Below are 12,218 nucleotides of genomic sequence, written 5' to 3' on the forward strand. Positions count from 1 at the left end.
AATAATCAATTATCTTTTATTTATTGTCCGTTGTCAAAATAATTGTGTTATTGATTTACCTCACGGTCTGATTTGTATATATCCTAAATAATTATTAAATTCATTAAATTTTTAACACAATGCATAATTATTACTGCTCATTAGTTACTTAGATCACCTGATGTATTAAATTATAATTTAAGAACACGTATAAATATTTAAACCAGCAGAGGACAGGTGTTATAAATTACAACTAGAACCTTCAAGTACCTCGTTCAACAACAATAAAGGTAAATAATGATTTTCTATAGCATATGATGATTTGGTTCTTGACGATAGCGTACTTTAGCATGTACCTATAGCATTATAATATTTAAATGAGATTTTTATAGAAACACATTTATATAAAATACAGGGGACTTTTTTGTGAACACGGTGATCAGATGTCACCTATGGGGGATGGCCCATAGGGAGTAAGTTGAAAATCTTAAAGGTAAGCATAGGTGGATGTTGATATGTACGTTAAATTAAAAGTCATATTGAACTAAAAACAATGCCGCAAACCAGGCCTCAAATGTACTACCACGTCTAAAATCGCTGCCGAACAAAGATTTATTAAATCTGCCATTTTTAATATACTAACGACTGACTTTTTTCAATGTTGTTCTTTAGAACTTAATGCAGCAATTTTTTCCATTTATATATTATACCTTTAATTTATTATGCACATCCAACTATGTTGATATAAAAAAAATCGTTCATAATTTAGCGGGCGCCCAAATAAGTAATAGCATTGCAAATTCAATACCTTTTTTAAACAGCTGTCATTTATGACTCTATTGTCCATTTTAGGTCCGGTTTGCGGCATTGTGTTGAGTTCAAAAATACCTTTAATTTGATCTCTATATCAACCTATGCTTACCATTACCGTTTTCGACTTACTACCTATGGGCCGTCCCCCATAGGTAACATCAGATTTTCTGCACAAAAAGTAGCTTATAATTACTAGTAATAATGTAAGACTTAATTGTCACCCTGAAGAAATACATGATGAAATTCAAAGTAAATGAAAATTTGAATCAACACTAAACACTGACTTCTTAGTGTCCCTAAGTCCAGACATGTACATAATGTTAAGTTTGTTTTAGATGAAATTTGCATCAGCTTTCATCGTGGCACTTGCTACCTTTCTGGCATTCATCGATGTAAGTATACAAATTAAACTACATGTAGTAATAAATTTAGTAATATTGTTTGTCTTCTTGCTAGAGACCAGTTACGTACTGGGTGAAGTCAATATAATAAAATCTTGTACTAATTATAGTAAAACGATAGATGTTTTTATTTCAAGTGTTTTAGCTACTGTTTTTGCCGATGATTATAAGTGTTGAAATATCTTATTAGTGCAAAATAAAATCACCTTGCTTTTAACTATTGTTTTATAAGTGTTTCCTTGATGTTTTGTTTGGGAACACACACAGAGTAAGAATAACATTTGATAAAAACATTGAAATAGTGTATCGGTATTTAACATTGACATATTTACATCATATATTTGGTAAATCTAAGTAACTTATTGTTCTTGTTTCTGTTTAGCTCACGATCGCCAAACCTGAACCTAAGCCTTTTGCAGGTTATGGTGATTACTCCTAGACCTGATGTTATTTATGGCTAACTTGTTTCGCAATGAAAAGAAATAAAACTTTATGAGAGTTTAAATTATGATGTTAATGAGTATTTATTCCAAAAACCTACAAGTCAAACCCTTATGCTGCTCGTGGATACCTTTGTCATATTCTAAACTTGGCTAGTTATAAGTAGATAACGTTCTTCTTTATTCAAGAAAATGATACTCCTAGTCTTATACTACAATCCTGCTTTTGGTTTACAAATACTCCTCCTGAAAAGCTGAAGCGATCCGCATGAAATTCAGCACAGTCATAGTAACCTACTATGGGAAGGGTACATCATTTAATCGGACTAAAGGACTTTACTCAACCTGAATTTAAATTGTAAGAAATTTAACATTCGCCTCATGGGTTGAGAATAGGAAAATTTAATTTAAATATTTAGAAACTCCTTTAATGCAATGGCATCGAAATGTTGTCTTAAGATAAGTGAAAATTATAAGTTTGATATAATGACACTTATATAATATAATTATGTGATATAAGTGTAAAGTGAGCTGTGCTATTGACTGAACAAGCTCAATCCAATTTTGAGTTTTCCTATAGTTTATATACTATATGAAATCTAACAATTTTGTTCAGGTATAAACCAGCAAATGCATTGCTATTATTTAAGCAAAATGGTGATTAAATTCAACCAAACCCATAATGTGAACACATTTGCTAAATATTTAAAACAGCATTTACAAGTTGTGACTTAATATCGAGTACAAATTCTTCATTTTGAACTTTCATTTTAAGTTCGTCCATACAAGCCATATTTTAAAGCGTGTACTAATAAGGTATGATATATAGTTTATTTACAGCTTACATAATAAGATGGATTGTCATTGTCATAAGTTGGATCTTTCTTTACAAGTTTTGCTACTCGTTGTAATTTAAGCAGATTTATTATTGGTTGGCTTGATCCATTGCTCTAGCTCAAAATTAAGTTATTTCACGCAATATTGTCTAGAACAAATCATCTGACTAATAACACCTGGACAATATGCTAAACTGATGAAAATACCGACAAGAAATTGTTCATAATTGTCTCCATCAATAAATGTACATTATCTGCGAACTCATAAAACAACTTATAAGAAATTATATTTGAAATGCTTAATTAATGTCATGTATGAGCATTAATACAACAAGGATTATGAGCACGATTTAATAATCAAACGTGTCAACTTGTAACTTAAGTAAAATCACTTTATACCACCAGTTTATACTGTATAATATTGGAATCACGCGTATGGGTTTTGAACAGCAAAAGCGGAAGGTTAGCTCCTTCTGATAGATTTATAATATAATATAACTAGCTGCTTAAAAAAAGGCGAGAACCGAAAATAAAACAGTGCTACACTTTGTCATTGAACCTCGTAACTTTTTAAAACTCAATTCGATCATAGAACCCAACTTATGACTTTTGTTGAGTTAGCTGTCAAAATCCTTTGATTCGTATTAAATACCAGCTGTTTCCATAATTGAAAGTGTGGAACCATTAACATTAAGCGTATAATAGGGAACTTTTTAAAACCAACCTAATAACTTACACCACTTTAAATCAATACTGGGATGGATATAAATGTTACTTTTAGCTTTTATTTCTCAACTCTGTAATGTATTAAGAGGATAACTCTGCATACTATATGGAAGTCTGGACTAAGAATCAAACTAGTTTATGAGGACAATAACGTTTGCTTTAGACACCAGTACTACGGATGGAATCCATCTATCTATATTATTAATACGCTACATGAAACATTGTGAAAAATAAGGCTTTTTTGTTTTAAGATTTTATCCTACATAACATATACCAAAATGTATGTCTAGGTGTGTAGATTTTCCAACTGACCTTACATTCTTGAAAAAACCCCTTGGGGTCTGCCCCAGTGGCTAAAAAGTTCCACTTTTATCCTAAAGAAGAACACATTTGTTTACTTTATGATCAGCTAGATAATTTAATTATTTTAGTACAGGGTCCCTTGCAGGATTTTGTTCTCAAGAAATGGAAAAATGACTTTGTTAAGTTAAAATGGCAAAATATAAGCTGTGTTTTGATGTGCTATTTATATCTATAGGGTGAATATTATTGAGTTTGTACAGCTTATAAATTGGTTTGCTTTAATTGCCCCACCCTGTAGAAACGTAAGGAAACGTGTGCGTTAAACATTTACTGACTTAAATGAAATGAAATATTTCTATTCGAATTTGGGTTGGCGTTAATATTATAATAGAAAAAAAACAATCAAGCCTGGAAAATTTTATATACTGTACTAAAACTTAAAAGAAAACCGAATTTACACTGTGTTGCATTTCTTGAGCAATCATTGAAAGAGCCAATTTGCATACTATGGAAACATATAAAAGTCATAGAACACCAAGTAGAAGAAATAGAAATGAAGTTTTTTAAATTTATAATCGTTATTATGGACAGCCTAATACGGCTATGAGTGGAAAACATTTGTAGAAAATTCAAAAGATCAGCTTTTGAAAAATGATAAGATATTTACAAGAAATTTTGTTTATATCGAACTTATATGTACATCGTGAGTCGACTCTTTTCAAAAATTATGAATGTTTTATAACGCCTATAATACTCGTATAGGAGCAACAGGTATACTAGTCTATAAGTATAAAAGAGGATGTTTGTACATATCATAGAACCCAACTTATGATTTATGTTGAGTTAGCTGTCAAAATCCTTTGATTTTTATTAAATACCATCTTTTTCCATAATTGAAAGTGTGGAAACATTAACATTGGGCTTATAATAGGGAACTTTTTAAAACCATACCTAATAACTTACACCACTTTAAATCAATACTAAGATGGATATAAATGTTACTTTTAGCTTTTATTTCTCAACTCTGTAATGTATTAAGAGGGTAACTCTGCATACTATATGGAAGTCTGGACTAAGAATCAAACTAGTTTATAAGGACAATAAAATTTGCTTTAGACACCAGTACTAATCCTACTTCCAGTCATACCTCCGTCAATGTACACGCGTAAATTGCTAGGCATATCTGTAATCTATTCGTGTTTTGTCGTTAAATTTGTTTCATTAAATGTTTGTAACTCATGCTGACGACACCTCCAGGAGTGGACTATTTTGTAAGCCTGACGATGGTGGAGATAAGAACAACCAAAACATATGTAGCATGTTTAAAATACGACACTACAGTACAATTTAAGGTTTGTCTGGCAAGATACGGTTTTTATCATTATTAGTAATAACATTTCCTTTCTTAACTCAGCCCTCTGTGTTTCAGTTTTCCTCCGTAGTTTGGCACCAAATATGTAATGACCGTTGGTGATGCTAATCCTCAAATCGGACATACCAAAACAATTTAAAATTTAAAACTTCATAGGTATTTAAAAGGTGTACTGCTCATAAATACTGTATAGTCTTACAGGCTGACCTAATTTGGATGTAATGGTTTCCAATTTTTATTAACTGTTATACCTCTATGATTTTTCAAATGATAAACAATTATATTGAGTTGTGATTGTTTTAATTAATTTAAAAATATTGTGTTTAATGAACTATGGTCATTCAATATAGCTCTTTAAAATACAATACTTTGCTGTGTGCTCATTATTAAAGACGCTCTATAATTGTATACAAATTTGCGTTCTGGAAAGGCAAATTATTTAGATTTTTGTATCACTCTATTGTTAATCAGTAGCAGAACACTCGCTGCCCTTGCATTGGTCAAAGATTTGTAATGGATAGAAAATATGCACACAACAACACTAGGGCTGTTTACTTACGAGCACTGATGGTTTGAGACCATAGAACACACCCTTACACTCGCAAACTTCCGTAAACCAGGCTTTTTGTTGTCGCTGGACTTTCAATGATAAACGTAATGGAGCTCAACATTATGTCGATTCAGTTTTTTAACTAACAATCTTTATTGTGTTAATAAGATAACTGTTTACTACTATTTCTGATTATCGTTGGTGAAACATAACCTCAACTGTTATTGTTGTGTTGTGTGTTGTTGTCAATAAACACATTAAAAAGTACCTAGAACTCTTTTTATTCTTTACTGTCCTCTTGTTTAACCATGGTAAACTTAACGTTTTTCATAATAACTAATGCTACTATTGTCCCCATAAAGAATTTCATAGTCTTATAGAAAGTAAGTAATCGAAAAATATAAACAACAAATGAAACGTATGCTAACTAAACATTTTCAAACTGTTAATTTTTTGATAAAAGAAAAAAAAATACTTTTGATGGTTTGTATCCACAATTAACCTTTATTTCTAAGGGATGAAAAATAATCTTCAATTATAATATTGGAGGATGGAGGTATATCATAATCCTTGTAATATCCAAAAATATATTTTAACATTAAGTCAACAAGGTTAAGGAATAAGGTAATTTATACTATAATATCACAGGTATCATTTAGTCAGTGATATTATTACTCTTGACTCAGCCAGGATTTTTTTAAATTTAAAATTGTCCACATATTTAATTTTCTCTGCAATACAAATAAAACAAAAAGGATTTGTAAATTATTAGTATCATAAATAACTATGGGCTATAGTCTGTAGGCTAAGGTTTCTTAACAATATACCATAAAATGGTTCAAATACCATACTGTCATTGAGCTTCCAAATGACGCTATCTAAAAAACTTTTTGGCGTTCTACTGGATAAAGAAAAACAGGTTTGGGCCATTTTCCCGTGAAGGTTACAGATATGAATTCTACATAACTACAAGTAAGTAAACAACCAAATAGTTTACACAATGTTGATGGGGATTGAATGAAAACATAAACTTTTATTTTATTACAGATTTATTTATTTTAATGGTCACAAACTACTTTTAGGTAACATTGGTAGACTTTTATTTTAAACTTTTATAGTAGTTTCTGGTTCAGGTTCGCCAATCGTGCACTAAACGGAAACAATAGTACAATTAGTTCATCTCTATTTATTTAACATTCATACAATCCATTTTTGTTGCAGAAGAAGAATACTTACCTTGTGTTACATTGTGTTCACCTGTTTATCATTGAAAAACGTCTATGAAATGTACAGGGTCTCCGAGGACTCTCTACCAATATTTTAGAACATTCTTCCTGAGTAAGGAACATATCTAAATATTATACTCTAACTGGCCGTAAGTCCTTAGTTACTCGCTCAGCCAACATTTGATATTTTCACTTAATTGTTTTTCCTTAAAAGTAGTTAAAGATACGAAAATAGTAAGGACATGTCTAGTTGTCATACATTTTTGTGCAAAGTTTCAACTAGAGATAAAAACATTTATAAAAACTAGACAAAGCTACAAAAAAATATAACAATTTTTGAAATTCGTAAAACGAAATGGTGGCTATTTAAAACTTTTGTAAAATCAACGGTTTTTGAGTTATTATTAAAAAAATTAATTGCCGGAAATCTTTTATATGAATTTTTAAAATTTTCATTATTTTTTGGTAGGTTCGCCTAGTTGTCATACATTTTTGGGCAAAGTTTCAATTTCGTATCTTTAAAAAAAAAAAAAATAATAATAAGTCAAAAAAACTAAATGGTGGCTGTGCGATTAATTAAGGTCTTCCGGACGATACAAATATGATATTCAGATATATTTCTTATTCAGAAACAATTCTCTAATATAATGGTAGAGAGTTCTGGGACACCCTGTATATTTTAAACATGCGGAGTTCATTTTATACCATCAAAATGTTTTAAAATAGGTAACATTTACCTCTATAACAGTTATGGCCGATTAAGAGGTTTTTTCAACGTTATCCACTACTGACATTAACTACAGTGGGACAGACTTGTTATAAAATAAAGTATTGACAGTTTTTATTAGGGAGCAGAAACAGCAACACTTAATTGTACTCGAAACATCACTTCCAAAGGATATCTACCTACTCTGCATACGCATAATTCAATTTTTTGCAAAGGTTTGCCTTGATTTGGGTTCATTACCCTCCATACCAAAAAGTAAAAACTTATGAAACCATACTCAAAAAGAAAGGTGATTTAATTTCACACAATTCACATGAAATCGTCAAATATTTAACGACTTAAAATGATTACAGGTGAAATTCTGAAAATCAGTAATAAAACGCTCCACTGTATTCGTTAACAAATTTTATATTCATTGACTTCAGCCAGTACTAAGATTAATAAGGCGAGGAGTTAGTAAGTATAACTAAATGTAGTATAACATGTTGCTTAAGTTGCATACTTACATTGACCAATACCAGAGAGGTAGCTAGTGCCGCCAGGAGGAGTGGTTTCCTTTATGCTGCGGCTCAGGTTTGGCAACCGTCAACTGAACAGAAATAAAAAAATGTTACAGTTTTTAATTTTTCTAAGATATATATATAGTCATGCCAGCAAATCAGTGAATATTACTAAATAAAGTACCAAAATTAGTTTTTTTTTTACACTTACATCGACGAATGCTAGAATGGAAGCAAGTGCCACGATGACAGCTGATGCGAAAGACATCTGTAATAAATCTTTTGATTTAATGGCCAGTTGTATTAATTTTTCAACAAACAACAATTGATATTTAACCACATACAGTATGTGCATTTGTTCGGTACTATATTACATAGCACACCCATTTTTTATATATTTTTTTTTCCATTCTTATGATGTATAAATGTTTACACTTAGAACTATTTTTATCTTAAAATTCAATTTTACGAGGGTTGAAATAAACGTAAAAAGTGACCAAAAAATATTTTAACTCTCGTAGCTTGATCATCATTCATATGGTTTGTAATTTAAAGATGAAAACTTTATCATGTACTCATGAAACAAAACTAAAAAAATTGTATTTTACATTTTATCCGTACATAATTTTGTTACCCCGTGATACAGTCCTAACTGTACAGGGTGTCACAAAAGTACGTGGTGAGCAATGCATAACTAGATTTCACATACAAAGTACAGGTCCCTAGCTCTTCTTAAAGTATGTTAGAATTTTTTACCTGATCAGTCAATGAACAAGTGAGTTACACATGCGGCTATATATTTAATTCGATTTTTACTCCAGCTCTGGGAATATCCATAGTAAAATATCCTCAGCATTTGTGAAATTTTTTAATGATTCAAACCAATTGTGCATAAATAATTATTTATCTTTTATTGTTTGTTGTCAAAATAATTGTGTTATTGATTTACTTTACGATCTGATTTGTATATATATCTATATAAATAAAATTACAGTTTTGTCTTTACATTGCTTAGAATCATGCAGTTTTAGGTTATTTTTACGTTTCATAGCCTAAGAAAGCCGAAACGAGTCTTATCTCAATTTCTGTCTGTATGTCTGTCTGTCCATTCTGTAACTCCGTCTGTAACGCCAAAATGTCATTTTACGCGGCCTACTCCTAGAAAACTAGAGCACCGATCAAGGTTCTAATCATTTTACTGTATTTACTGAATTGGTGAGAGTGTCTTAGGCTATAAAAACATGGCCTCGCTTCTTTGAAAACAAAATAACAAACCACCAAAAACCCAATTTTGTTCGATTTTTTGTCAAATTTTCTCCCAATGTTTACTATTACATTTTATAAAATAACGATCAGCTGTTTGGATTAGTTCTCACTTCTAGCTGTCACTGATATGTTTACATTCAAAGTTGTTTACAAATACCGTAACCATTTCCGATCAAGTTTTGTCAGCACATCCAAACCAAGTGAGATTAAAACGTTGTGCCTTACTTAACCGGTTTAATTAATCGCAAGTGCAACGATTGTTCTTGAGTTTTGATAACCGGGGAAAATACCGTGAATCAGTGTTGTCTTAGTGTCGTCACCAATACTGCAGCTTACAAAGGTGTTTACTCATTGACGGCGCTTCAAGGACAGTTGTGTCCAAAGTAAAAAATCACGACAGCAGTGGGTGATCGTGGATGTTGCTGCGATCTTGGAAGATCTTTCTGATTTCGCTGTGATCGTACCGTAACAGAGGTTTAACTTAACAACTTAACAGATGTAGCTAAACTCGCTTATCCAATGTGTCACTTTGGTTTCTACTTACTTACATTTCGACAACGATATCGGTACTTTTCCTACTTAGGAAATAAAACTACAAACGTACAAAACCCCAGATTTGTGCGTTTTTCGTCACATTTCCTCCGAATGTTTGCTAGATATACGTACCGATTATCGTTTAGAGATTACGTAATCTTTTAAATAAGAAACCTTTGTTTGGATAAAGGTGGTTTCTTCGAACTGTCATTAATATGTTAACATCTTTTCTCAAATGTAAACGTTGGTTTTTGATACTGCTACTTTTCCTTAGAACCGGTGGTAGCAGTAAGAATCATTTTTACATACAAACACATCACTATTCTCAATATTTATTTATAAACACTGCACCTTATTGCTTATTAAATTTAATTAATGTCTTACTGTATAATTTTTAGCGTTTTCTGTCTGGACTCCAAAATGTTGTGTGGACTCAATTCTGTATTTGTTTGTGTATGTCTATTGGTAACGCATTAATGTCCTTATTTTTCGTGGAAAAGACAAGAGCACCATTGTTAATAAAAATTTCAACCCGAATAAAGTGTGCAGTAGTGAGGTTTAGGTAGTGTTTTAACTACTTTTAACCAGTGTGAAAAGTAATTTTCAATTACAGGCCTACCTTAGGGCTATGCCTCATAGATCTATACTGTAAAGCAATTCCTTCTATCGTTAGATATAAAATATGGACTAACACGATCGGGTGACATTTAACTGTGAAGCATTCCTTTGACTTTGAAACTGTCAGATATTGTATTTGAGAAGGCTTATATGTATTCCTAAACAATTATAGTTTTGCTATCATATCTGGAAAAATGCACACTAAATATGCAAACCAACTCCTGTTCTGAATATAAGGTTTTAACTTACTACAAGATTCCCGTACGTAGAACGGGCAAACAGCTAGTCCTAAATAATTATTAAATTCAATTAATTTTTAACACAATGCATAATTATTACTGCTCATTAATTACTATTAGATCACCTGATGTATTAAATTATAATTTAATAACACGTATAAATAATTAAACCCCAGGAGACAGGTGTTATAAATTACAACTAGAACCTTCAAGTATCTCGTTCAACACTAATAAAGGTAAATTATGAATTGCCATAGCATAGGATAATTTGATTCTTGACGATAGCGTATTTTAGCATGTATCTAGGGAAATCTATTATTTAAATAAGATTGTTATGGAAATACATTTACATAATATACAGGGTTTTTTTACATGGGTATTAGAGGGAGTAAGTTGACAATCTTAAAGGTAACCATAGGTTGATGTTGATATGTACCTTAAATTAAAATTCATATTGAACTAAAAACAATGCGGCAAACCGGACCTCAAATGGACAACCAAGTCTAAAATGGCAGCCGAACAAAGATTTATTAAATCTGCCATTTTTAATAAATTAACGACTGCCCTTTTCCAAGTTGTGCTTTTGAACTCAATGCAGCATTTTATTCCCTTTAAGAACCTTTAATTCATTATGCATATCTACCAATGTTGATGTAAAAACAATTCTTTCATCATATAGCGGGCGCCCCTCTAAAGAGGTTGTGTGTAATAGCATTGAAAAGTTCTATGAATATTAATAAACAGTTGTAATATTTATGACTCGATTGTCCATTTTAGGTCCGGTTTGCGGCATTGTTTTGAGTTCAACAACACCATCAATTTGATGTCCAAATCAACCTATGCTTACCATTACCATTTTCAACTTACTACCTATGGGCCGTCCCCAATAGGTAACATCCGATTTTCTGCACAAAAAGTAGCTTATAATTACTAGTAATAATGTAAGACTTAATTGTCACCCTGAAGAAATACATGATGTAATTCAAACTAAATGAAAATTTGAATCAACACTAAACACTGACTTCTTAGTGTCCCCAAGACCAGACATGTACATAATGTTGAGTTTATTTCAGATGAAATTTGCATCAGCTTTCATCGTGGCACTTGCTACCTTTCTGGCATTCGTCGATGTAAGTATACAAATTAAACTACATGTACTACTAAATTTAGTAAATGTTTACTGACTTATTGCTAGAGACCAGTTACGTACTGGTTGAAGTCAATGTAATAAAATCTTGTACCAATTATAGTAAACGATAGGTGTTTTTATTTTCAAGCGTTTTAGCTACCGGTACTGTTTTCTAAGTGTCGCCAATGCTAATAATTGTTGAAATATATTATTAGTGGAAATAAAAATCACCTTGCTTTTAACTATTGTTTTTTATAAGTGTTTCCATGATGTTTTGTTTGGGAACACACACAAAGTAAGAATAATATTTGATAAAAACATTGAAATAGTGTATCGGTATTTATTATTGACATAAATATATCCTATACTTGGTAAATCTAAGTAACTTATTGTTCTTGTTTCTGTTTAGCTCACGATCGCCAAACCTGAACCCAAGCCTTTTGGAGGTTATACCTCCGAGACCTGATGTTATTTATGGCTAACTTGTTTCGCAATAAAGAGAAATAAAACTTTATGAGAGTTGAAATTATGATGTTAATGAATATTTATTCCAAAAACC

At 31.2% G+C, this 12,218-nt stretch overlaps 3 long non-coding RNA genes across 3 annotated transcripts; 2 read left to right on the forward strand and 1 right to left on the reverse strand.

Moving 5' to 3' along the window:
* Positions 1-166: 166 nt before the first annotated feature.
* Positions 167-1,694, forward strand: LOC129001367 (uncharacterized). The gene is made up of 3 exons (XR_008491437.1): positions 167-269; positions 1,128-1,184; positions 1,576-1,694. It is a non-coding gene; the product is annotated as an uncharacterized LOC129001367 (long non-coding RNA).
* Positions 1,695-6,463: 4,769 nt separating this feature from the next.
* Positions 6,464-8,175, reverse strand: LOC129001361 (uncharacterized). The gene is made up of 3 exons (XR_008491432.1): positions 8,085-8,175; positions 7,880-7,962; positions 6,464-6,569 (listed from the first exon to the last, which is right to left on the reverse strand). It is a non-coding gene; the product is annotated as an uncharacterized LOC129001361 (long non-coding RNA).
* Positions 8,176-10,708: 2,533 nt separating this feature from the next.
* Positions 10,709-12,191, forward strand: LOC129001369 (uncharacterized). Its single transcript, XR_008491439.1, has 3 exons — positions 10,709-10,766; positions 11,604-11,660; positions 12,069-12,191. It is a non-coding gene; the product is annotated as an uncharacterized LOC129001369 (long non-coding RNA).
* The last annotated feature ends 27 nt before the right edge of the window (positions 12,192-12,218 follow it).

The sequence above is a fragment of the Macrosteles quadrilineatus genome, unplaced genomic scaffold (genome assembly GCF_028750875.1).
Source record: "Macrosteles quadrilineatus isolate MER2022 unplaced genomic scaffold, UCM_ALF_1.0 Scaffold_8__2_contigs__length_117827958, whole genome shotgun sequence".
NCBI lineage: Eukaryota > Metazoa > Arthropoda > Insecta > Hemiptera > Cicadellidae > Macrosteles > Macrosteles quadrilineatus.